The sequence below is a fragment of the Manacus candei genome, unplaced genomic scaffold (assembly GCF_025592945.1).
Source record: "Manacus candei isolate 608988 ecotype Guabito, Panama unplaced genomic scaffold, ASM2559294v1 h1tg000037l, whole genome shotgun sequence".
NCBI classification, from domain to species: Eukaryota; Metazoa; Chordata; class Aves; order Passeriformes; family Pipridae; genus Manacus; species Manacus candei.
The window spans coordinates 1,065,315-1,075,934 of NW_026138085.1; the positions used below are offsets into that span (position 1 = coordinate 1,065,315).

At 52.5% G+C, this 10,620-nt stretch overlaps 1 long non-coding RNA gene and 1 other non-coding gene across 4 annotated transcripts; both read left to right on the forward strand.

Moving 5' to 3' along the window:
- The first annotated feature begins 5,445 nt into the window (after window positions 1–5,445).
- On the forward strand, window positions 5,446–7,400 carry LOC127473780 (uncharacterized). Of its 3 annotated transcripts, none has more exons than XR_007905587.1 (3): window positions 5,446–5,796; window positions 6,174–6,526; window positions 7,091–7,400. It is a non-coding gene; the product is annotated as an uncharacterized LOC127473780 (long non-coding RNA). The 3 variants fall into 3 exon arrangements; XR_007905588.1 differs by having other exon boundaries at window positions 5,450–5,796; window positions 6,174–6,476; XR_007905589.1 differs by lacking the exon at window positions 5,446–5,796 and adding an exon at window positions 5,806–6,067.
- LOC127474040 (small nucleolar RNA SNORA74) lies at window positions 6,731–6,933 on the forward strand. The gene has a single exon (XR_007905652.1). It is a non-coding gene; the product is annotated as a small nucleolar RNA SNORA74 (small nucleolar RNA).
- Window positions 7,401–10,620: the final 3,220 nt, after the last annotated feature.

The following is a 10,620-nucleotide window of genomic DNA, read 5'->3' on the forward strand; positions in this document are numbered from 1 at the left end:
CAATCCATCAAGACAGGCAAATACTAAGCCCTGGTGAGAGGCTGCAGGCCCTTGGCCAGAGAAGATGGTTGGATTATGGGTTCTTCTTGCGGGGAGCAACCAGTGGACGAAGCCTGGAACACCCACTCACACGTGGGAGCAGCGAGCCTCACCTTATCCCAGCCCTGTGCCTTCATCTGGTACAGCCACCAAAGAGCAGGACAGCTCCCTCCCTGTCACCTGGGGAGGGCCATGGAGGAGAAGGTGATGTACAGAGGTACAGGGAACAGGTCTGGTACTTACTGTCTGCTGGGCCCAGCAAGGGAAAGGGGAAGGGAAGGGAAGGGAAGGGAAGGGAAGGGAAGGGAAGGGAAGGGAAGGGAAGGGAAGGGAAGGGAAGGGAAGGGAAGGGAAGGGAAGGGAAGGGAAGGGAAGGGAAGGGAAGGGAAGGGAAGGGAAGGGAAGGGAAGGGAAGGGAAGGGAAGGGAAGGGAAGGGAAGGGAAGGGAAGGGAAGGGAAGGGAAGGGAAGGGAAGGGAAGGGAAGGGAAAATGAGCTCAGCAGAGATGTCCCATCATTCGGCAGAGTCCCACCAGCTCTGAGCACAGCCAGGGTTACAGGGTTATGGCCAGGGCTGGTTACAGGGTCACCACCCCAGGTACAGCTTGCAATGACCCCAGTCCAGAGCCCAGAGAGGAGCCAAGGGCTGGAGGCACAGCTATAACACAGATCCAAAGTTCAGCTGGAAAATACAGCAAGAGACACAGCTACAATGTGTGTGAGGGCCTGCCCAGGAACCCAGGGGTACACCCACGAGCCAAGGTGCTCCTGCAGCATCTGCCATGGGATGAGGGAAGCTCCAGGGCTGAGCCTAAATGGGGCTCCTGTCCCATGGGTTTGTGGGTGTCAGGTGATCCTGAAGTCCCTCTCCAATGTGGCCACACTGATCCACGGCTCTTGGCTGTGGGTCCTGCCCTGGGTGGGCAGGTGGCTCAGGACAAGCTGTGTCCCCACGAGGGCAGAAGTAGCAGAGGTGATACACACCACACTAGGGCTTTATGCACCTAACTCAAAATAAGCTTTATTTTTTAAAAATCATATCTAAGACAAGTGATTTCTCTTTTTTTGTTGTTGTTCTTGTTGTTATTTTAAAGGTATAAATTATTGAAAGGCTTATCATTGCTCTCTCAAATCGTTCTCAGGCAAACAAAAGGCAGTTCTACCTTTGACAGTGCTTTGCAACAAAATGAGTCAGACACATTTTGCTCATGGTTTGCCCTTGGCTTCATTTGGCCATGTCTTAAACTACTTCCTGGCTTGGTCTGATTAGCAGAGTCTCTTCGGGGCAGAGGAGACCCTGCAAGAGCCAGAGGTGCCACAGGCCAAGATTAAAGTGCTCTGCATGCCATTAACTGTCAGAACTATGACTGGCTTCACTCAGTGCAATCAGGTGGCTCAGAGGTTACAGCACTAACGGTTGCAGTGTTTCATTCCAGGTGCTTAAAGTGCAGCCTTGACATTAAGGGATGTGATTAAAAGGCAATCTCGGGGCTGAGAGCTGGCAGAGGAGCTCAGCAGGCAGGGTTAAATCCACAGCTTCCCCTGGCGTTGGACACCTCGGGGTCTGGAAAAGACCTCCAAGCATCAGCTGAGCAGGCTCAGCTTTTAGGCCTGGAATGCCATCTTGTGATGGCAGTGGGGAAGTGGAAATGCCAGGGACCCTTCTGAGGAGTCAGAGGAGGTCATTGAATCATAGAATCAGAGTCAGAGAAGCACAGAATGGGTTGGAAGGGACCTTAAAGCTCATCCAATCCCACCCCCTGCCATGGGTAGGGACACCTTCCACTAGCCCAGGTTGCTCCAAGCCCTGTCCAACCTGGCCTTGGACACTTCCAGGGATCCAGGGGCAACCACAGCTTCTTTGGGCAACCTGTGCCAGGGCCTCCCCACCCTCACAGGCAAAGACTTCTTCCCAATATCCAAACTAAACCTACTCTCTATCAGTTTGAAGCCATTCCCCCCATCTTGTCACTCCAGGCCCTTGTCAATAGTCTCTCTCCATCTTTCCTGTCAGCTCCTTCAGGCACTGGAAGGCCACAATTAGGTCATACTGGAGCCTTCTCTTCTGCAGGCTGAACAATCCCAATTCTCTCAGCCTTTCCTCCCAGCAGAGCTGCTCCATGCCTCTAATTATCTTGATGTCTTCCTCTGGACTCGCTCTAACTGCTTCATGTCCACCCTGGATGTGATGTATGGATGTGGTTTGGATGGATAGACAGCCCAGAGCACCCCAGTTCAACAAGCCAGGAGCTAAGAGAAAATTTGTCTCCAATTGAAAACTCCCTACTCTTGCTTGGAGAGAGTGCAAATGATTCCTCCCATTAACATTTCTCTCTCTAGCTGAATTATCTGGCTATAAAAGCACTTTCTTCCAGGCTGAAGAATCTGACCTGTATCTCTCCTTGTGTGCTGAGGGCTAATTTTCCTTCTCAGCATGGAGGGACAGAGTCCCACCTGTGTCATGAGCTGCAGGGGAAGGAATTCTTGTTCAAAGTGCCATATCCAAGCAGTAAAAGTACTTTTCTTCCCAGATTGAAGCTGGAGAGTTCAGCAGGATCACCTCTGCTGTGAATATCCACATCCTCAATGCTGAGGTGAACACACAGGGGCATGGAGAACCAGCGTGGGAAACACAGGAGCTGTGGAGCTGGGAAAACTGAACTCCAGTGCCAGCTAATGGGAACCAGAGGGCCAGGGAGCTGGTTCTCTGCTCGCCCTGTCCCACTTCAGGCACATGGGGAAGAAGTGCCAGCTCAGAAGCAGCTTCCAGCAGCAAAAAACCCTGCCCTGAAACAAGCAGAAAATGAGTTGTAGTGCTGCCAAGCCTTACTGGGAGAGAGATGAGCTACACCTTCCCTGGACTCTGCTGGACCCCCGTGTCAGTGCTCCCTGTGTCCATGGCCAGGCACAGCAGTGTAACCATGACATCTCTCACTTGGGACCCATTCAAAGGAAGTTTTTCGCTGGGCTCTGTGCTCCAGTGAGACATTTGAAGGCCTTGCTGGAAAGGCTGGGATCCCTCCCCTCGCTCCTCCTGTGCTTAGGCTCCCAGAGCTGGGGGATGACGCTCAGCTGGAGCTGTCTCTGGCCTCAGGCAATCATCCACTCCAGCTCTGTGTTCTTCCAATGCTTCTCTTGGTCTGTTTTCAGCCCGAGGCAGGCAGCTATTCTGCTGGCTGGATGTGCTCACACGGCCCATGCCATGTGGGGGGTTCCTCCCTGGCACAGGCTGATCCTGCCTCATCCCAGGAAGCACCCAGGACATGGCTGTGCGTGGGGAGAGAGCTTGGTGCTGAGCAGGGCAAGGAGCTCGGTGCTTTCCCTGTCAGTGGTGAACATGGGGAGGGCCTCGTTTCCCAGCTATGCCCAATTCAGCAGATGAAAAGCTGTCTGGTGGGGGGACAGGTGAGAGCAGACTCAGAGCACTTCAGGATCTTGTTCCTGGAGGTGTCTCTGCCTGTGCTTGGGGGCACGTGCCCACAGACAGGGATGGGTGATGACTCTGCCAAGACCTTAAGCCACAGCTCTGGTTTGGAAGCTGTGAAACTCATTAGCACAGCATGGGGCCCAAATTAATATGCTTTGTCTCTTTTAATAAGACATTTTCAGTAGGATCAGGGAGATACTTCAAAAGCTTCCTGAATGCCAAATACCAGAACTCAGTGACTCCTGATGCCAGGACCAGCCTCTCACTTCCCAGCATAGGTTTCCCTGTGTGTGCACAGCTTTCCCTCTGGTTGCTGGCCTTGGAGCACATTGTTAGGGTGGCTCAAACAAAGGCCTGCACCTGCTTGGCCTATTGTTCATCTTGGCTTGGTGGAAGCTAAACAGATCCTCCTTTTCTCCTGCCAGCGTTGTGGTGGGGACTAAAGGGACTGAGAAACTTTGTTCCAAGGCAGATTAGAGATATGAGTTACCTCAAAGCAAAGGCACAGCCAGTGCTCAGAGAACTCCTCCAGTCTAGACACAGCCTCCCCTGAGCAGCCTGCATCCCAGCACAGCCCTGCAGCTTGTGTTCAAAGCAACTCAGCAGGCTCCAGAAGCTGGGTAACCCCTGTTGAGTGAATGCTTAGCTACAGAACAAAGGAAGGATCACATCTGAGTGATTTTGCTCCCATAAATTAGCAGGATGGGTTAAATCAGGACAAAACCACTGTCTTCTGGCACAGTGCATCCACTCAAGGGACTTGCATTAGCTGTAATGCTTCCAAAGGGCGTGTGCTACGAGCCTGGTGTGGGACATGCCCTGGTGTAACCGATGTCTGGAGCTCTGGTGGCAGCAAGAGTGATGATTCACTGCTCTCTCAGCTCCAAACTGCTCCACGTCTCTGCTCACCTCCATCTGTGGCACTGCAGGGTCAATACATGATCCTGCCATACTGATCAGACTTTGGCTCAACATTTGTGCCACACCCTCAGTCCCCAGAGCAAAAGAAAGAGTAACACTTTGGGAAGGAGAAAATTTAGGAAATCTCTGGAAGAAAACTTCTATGGATGTGTAGCATCAGCTGGACTCGTTTGCTGTGGTCACTGCTGCTGTCTGTACTGTGGTGGTCACCTCCAGCCCAACAGCCAAGCAAGTTTGGGCATTAGGTGGGCTCTGGTGAGAAGCACTTTGATGCCCTCGGTGTCTGTCACAGCCAGGCACTGCGCTGGTGACACACTGCAGGTGTCTGTGCACCATGAGCCACACGCTCATGCTCAACACCCGCATTGGTGGGCACAGCCTCGTCTCTGCCTTGTCCCTGCCTTGTCCTCTCTTTCAGCAGACTCAGCCCTCTGAAGTACTGCACCTGGGGCTGGGCAATCCCACGCACAGGTACAGACGGGAAGAAGAATCCATTGAGAGCAGCCCTGCAGGGAAGGGCTTGGGGGTTCTCGTGGATGGAAAGCTGCACATGAGCCAGCGGTGTGCACACGCAGCCCAGAAACCCCCCGTGTGCTGGGCTGCATCCAAAGAGGAGTGGGCAGCAGGTCAGGGGGGATTCTGCCCCTCTGCTCTGCCCTTGTGAGACCCCCCCTGCAGAGCTGCCTCCAGCTCTGGGATCCAACAGCACGAGGATGTGGAGCTACTGGAGAAGGTCCAGAGGAGGCCACGGAGATGCTCCAAGGGCTGGAGCCCCTCTGTTCTGGAGCCAGGCTGGGAGAGCTGGGGGGGTTCACCTGGAGAAGAGAAGGCTCCAGGGAGAGCTGAGAGCCCCTTGTAGGGCCTAAAGGGGCTCCAGGAGAGCTGGAGAGGGACTGGGGACAAGGGATGGACGTACAGGACAAGGGGAATGGCTTCCCACTGACAGAGCAGGTTTAGATTCGATATGGGGAAGAAGCTGTTCCCTGTGAGGGTGGGGAGGCCCTGGCACAGGTTGCCCAGAGAAGCTGTGGCTGCCCCTGGATCCCTGGAAGTGTCCAAGGCCACGTTGGAGCAACCTGAGCTACTGGAAGGTGTCCCTGCCCATGGCACGGGGTGGGACGAGCTGATCATTAAACCAGCCCACATCTTCCTGTGCCTGTCGTTACCGACGGTTTTTCCACCGCCTGCCGGGCGGTCCCGCCCCGGGGGGAGCGGCTGAGGGGAGCGGGGCGGCGCCTGCGGAACCACCTCGGCCGCGCGGCGAGGCCCGGCCTTTCTCTGTGCCCGCCGCCGCGTACGGGAATGGGAGAGACCCGCGGCCGTGAGGGGGAACTGCGGCCGTGAGGGGAGGGAACGGCCTGGGCCGGGCCGGGCGTCCCTCGGGCCGCCGCCATGAGGGGCTGCCGTGAGGTAACAGCAGTGAGGGGAGGGGAAGGCGCCGGGCTCGCCGCGGCCGCCGTGAGGGGAGAGGAGCGGGGGAGGGAAGGCACCGGGACTGCAGACCCGGCGGTTCCTCACCGCGCTCCGGAGCTCCGGCAACGGAGAGCGCCACCTGAAATATTCCTTTTTTTTTTTTTATTTACTCATTTCTACCGGCCGGAAGGCGCTGGGCCCGCGGGTCCCCCGGCACAGGGGGTGTTCTGTCCGCTGTGCCGTCCGGCACTAGCTCCTCGTGCTTATGGTTTGATATCTTTTTATCCCTCCCATACGGCGGGGCTCAACTGTTAAACTGTGAAAACAGATTTAACTGAATATTTTTAGCGGCGTTTCTCTTGTGCTCTCTTTAGGGCATCACCTGATGGGAGGCTGGGGCACGTGTGAGGGGGCCGCACCGGAGCTCAGGGTGGCCGAGAACCGTGCGAAGGGAACAAAGCTCGAAGGGAACAAACCTCGAAGGGAACAAAGCTCGAAGGGAACAAAGCTCGGGTGACGGGTCCGCACGAGCCGCCTCCCACGAGTTGTGCTGAGGGGCAACAGCCGCGTGAGGCCCCTCCAGGAGAACACCGGTGCCTGTGGAGAGGAGATTAAAGGGATAACCGGTGCAAGAGACACAGGGAGATGTCGGGAGCATCTCAAGCAGCGTGGATGAGGTTGTGACCGTGAGCCAACGAGGGGAGATGGGCAAACACTCCGTTCTGTTGTTAGTAAACTAAACGTCCTCTTCTGGTTGTAATCGAGGTCCTGTATCAGCCTCAGGTCCTGAGGGTGAAAGAATAACCAGCAATAGGTTCACCTAACCTACATTATCTATTCCACTTGCTGGAGGAAACCCTGATGAGAGGAGGTATCACCAGAGGGTTGTACTTCCTTCAGTCCTTTAAACCCTCAGTTTTGAGTTGTGTCTCCCAGTGGTAGTCAGCTGCCTGTGGCTGCTCGGTGCCTGTGCCAGTGTTATGCTGCTGGGAGAGAAAGGTGCTGCCGAGTCCTCCTGGCACTGCCGGTGCCGTCCTGGTGCTCGGTGGTGCTGGGTTTTGGCAGTGCTCTGCATGCCTGAGAGTGGAGTAACTCCTGCTTGTGGAGTTAGAGCCTAGATTGGATGCAGACAACACACAGAAAACTGAAAAATCTATTGCAGACACTTTGCTTATTGTACATCTTTTATATAAAAATGAAGGTCAGCCACTCAACTGCTCAGTGTAAAGGTTGAGTTTGAGGTCGTTAGGGATCCTCCTATTAACTGTCTTTGCTGTTTTTTTAATTACAGGCAAGTGTCCTGGGGCTTGCTGGAGCAGCAGGAGTGGCCAGAAGAAAAGAAAAAAGCTGTTGGTGCTGCTCTGAAAATCCCTGTTTGGAAAGGATTGGGAAGGTGGAAACTTGGAAGCCCACAATTGAAACGGGGCTATAAGAAAATGATTTATTTTCAGGATCTGGATGTAGGAATTTCAAACATCAGAGGTAGTTTGGGGCAGGGTATAACAAGAATTATCTGTACAGTTCTTTAATTGTTAATCCCTTCTCACTGCTTGTTTAAAATATATTTTATGTGACCTCAATTAAACTTATTTGTGTTTAAACTTGCTCAGTTTGGTTTTCATTATCTTATAAGGCTTTGAAAGTCACATTGAAATATTGTCTATTGGAGACTGGAGAGGCCACAGTGCAGCACCTACTCCCTTCCCTGGGCTTGGGGGAGGTGAAGCCGGCAAAAAACATCTGGAAAAGGCTGATGAATATGTAAAATCCATGGAAACTGGTGGGGAGGGCAAGATTGTCATCAGGGATTCAGGCAAAAATGGTGTTTAAATGCAAAAGTCAGAACAAAGGAGTGTATTGCTCCCTCCAAAATAGAGATGAGAGATTGGATCTCATTTCCATTTGGATTCCATACAGTCTGTATTTGTGAAATAATCCAGACTTTTGAAGTGTTTTAGGCTAAAACTTTTAGTTTTTAAGAAATAGTTCGGTAGTCTTTGGTCACATCACAGTTACCCTGCTGTAGATGTTCCTGTGGCTGCAGTGCTGTCTATATCCCAGTAAAACTTGGAAGCAGGGACACAGGCTGCTGTGGGACAATTTGCTGCTCCAGGAGCATGAACAGCCTCAGGGAATTCAGGTTGTTGAGGCTGAAGCTAGTAGGCTGAGGCTGTTGATGAACCACATCAGGCTGGTTCCCCTGCTGGTTTATATCAAATAGGTGCTTCTGTGCTGGTTGGAAAAATGAATTGCAGTGCAGATTTTTTTTTCAGGGCTTTCCTAATTTTTAAATATCCCTGTTCACCCATGAGCCTTTCTGCCATCTCAATATCCCAATCTTAATACACAGTTTTTATACTGCACATGGAAATAATTGTTAAAATACTCAAGATTATTGGGAAAAAAGCTTTTTCTTAGTTGAAACCTATGACATCCATGAATTTCACTGTTTCTGTGGGAACAAATCCTGCCTGTAATTTCCCATGGGTTTACATTTTGCCCAGCGATCTCCCCCTATCCCAGATGGGTGCCCCAGGACAGGGTGCCTGCCTGCTGACAGCCAAGGAACACTCACTGTGCCGGGGGGCTTTGCTGCTGGACCTGGTAATTCCAAAAGTGGCAAAAAGTGGGGAATATGGGCTCTGTCAGCCACATAAAGCAAGTGTTTTATAGAACAACAAATACATGCTGACAGGCTTATTTCCTAAAAAAAAAATCTCTGCAATAAAGCTCTATGATATTCATCTTGGCTGAATGTAGGACTTGTAGGCCTGGTTGTGCTGTACAAAAAGGCAGGAGGAAAGGATGGAGAAAGTGTTGGCAGTGGTGAGTATCCCATCAGAGGAGCTGGGAAGGGCTGCAGAGCTCTGCTCAGTGAATGCCTCCCGCACTACCAGAGCTCTGCTGAGCACCTGCAGCTCTCAGAGTCCTGCTTTTCCCCCATCACAGAATGGTTGGGTTGGAAGGGACTGTGAAGATCATCCAGTCCCACCCCCTGCCATGGGCAGGGACACCTTCCACTAGCCCAGGTTGCTCCAAGCCCCGTCCAACCTGGCCTTGGACACTTCCAGGGATCCAGGGGCAGCCACAGCTTCTTTGGGCAACCTGTGCCAGGGCCTCACCACCCTCACAGCCAAGAATTTCTTCCCAATATCCTATCTAGCCCTGCCCTCTGGCAGTGGGAAGCCATTCTCCCTTGTCCTGTCCCTCCAGGCCCTTGTCAATAGTCTCTCTCCATCTTTCCTCTTGGTTCCTTCAGGCACTGGAAGGCCACAATTAGGTCACCCCAAAGCTTCCCTTCTTCAGGCTGAACAATCCCAACTCTCCCAGCCTTTCCCCACAGCAGAGCTGCTCCATCCCTCTGACCATCTTGGGGCCTCCTCTGGACTCTCTCCAGCAGCTCCATGTGGTCCCTGTGCTGTTCCCCAGGGCTGGAGCAGCTCTGCAGGGGGGTCTCAGCTGAGGGGGCAGAGGGGCAGAATCCCCCCTGCCCTGCTGCCCATGCTGGGGGATCAGCCCAGGGCACGGGGGGTTCTGAGCTGGGTCATGTCCAGGCTTTGTGCACAACTGGAAAATAAAACACACAGGGATGTCATAAAGCTTCTCCAGTGGTCAGCGCGAGCACAGGCTCCGGGATGTGGAACTCAGGGTGCCCCTGCAGCCCTGTGTTAGCAGGAAGATGATGGTCAGCACTGTGCAGCTCCTTCTGCAGCACAAAGACAATCAATAAGGGTCAAAATGATTCACCTCTCCCTGGCTTTGGTGCCTTGACTGAAGGACAACAAAGAAAATTGGGAGAAAACCCATGTAGTCCAAGACTGGCATTGAAATAAAGCCAGGAAACGGAGTAGTACCCGCATTTTGCATGTTGGAAACGCCAACACGATATATGGTTCTGTTTATTAGCACCATACATTTTGCAATCCATATATGACTTCTACTGGGCAAAAGTGGCTGGATTGCTTTACCTTGGCTCTGCTTTTACTGCTCTGCAGTACTGGAGCAAAGGAGGATTGTTAACTGAGATTTATGTGCTTGTTTTTAAACACTTAATTGTTTTTTATTCTGAGCTTATTAAGAGCTGAATTTCTTGTGATTGTTCTGAGTATTGTTCAACACGTATTTTGTACTAATCCCATTTTTTAAAAATACCTTCGGTGTTATTGTTTCATTGTGCTCTGCAGCTACACGTAGAGAAGAAAAACCAGCCTATGATGAATTAAAAAGGCAGATTTTTTCCTTTCCCCTGGAGATTTCCCTGAATTCATACGCACACCCTCCCCTTTGTAAAGCGATGATGGAGAGACTGGTTCTTTAGCCACAAAATTAAATAGGGAATAAAGATATTCACTATGAAAGAACTCCAAATAAGAAATAATTGCCCAGTTGTACGAGTACTTTGGTGATAAAGCACCGATTTCGTGAGGGCAGAGGCAAGGGGACCTCTCCTCAGCCAGCACCAGGTGGCAATGTTGGATTAGAGGAACAGCAAAGCCTCGCACACTGGCTGCGGCGGTTTTTTACCAGAATCTTCTAAAGAACCACAGTCACAGGGAGCCCATAATTTTAACTGTTTTAGCGATGGTGCCACCAGCGTTCTGCTGAGGAGAGCGCGCCTTGGCTGGGCTGGGCGCGCGGGTCCGGTCCGGGCGCTGAGGGACCGTGTGTGCCCTGGGGCACAGAGAACACTGCTTCAGGAATCAGAGGATACCCTGGATACCCTGGGCACTCTGGATGCCCCGGATACTCTGGATCCCCCGGATATCCCGCAAACCGCTGTCGGCGATGCCGCTCCCCGGGCGGGGGCTGAGGGGGGACTCA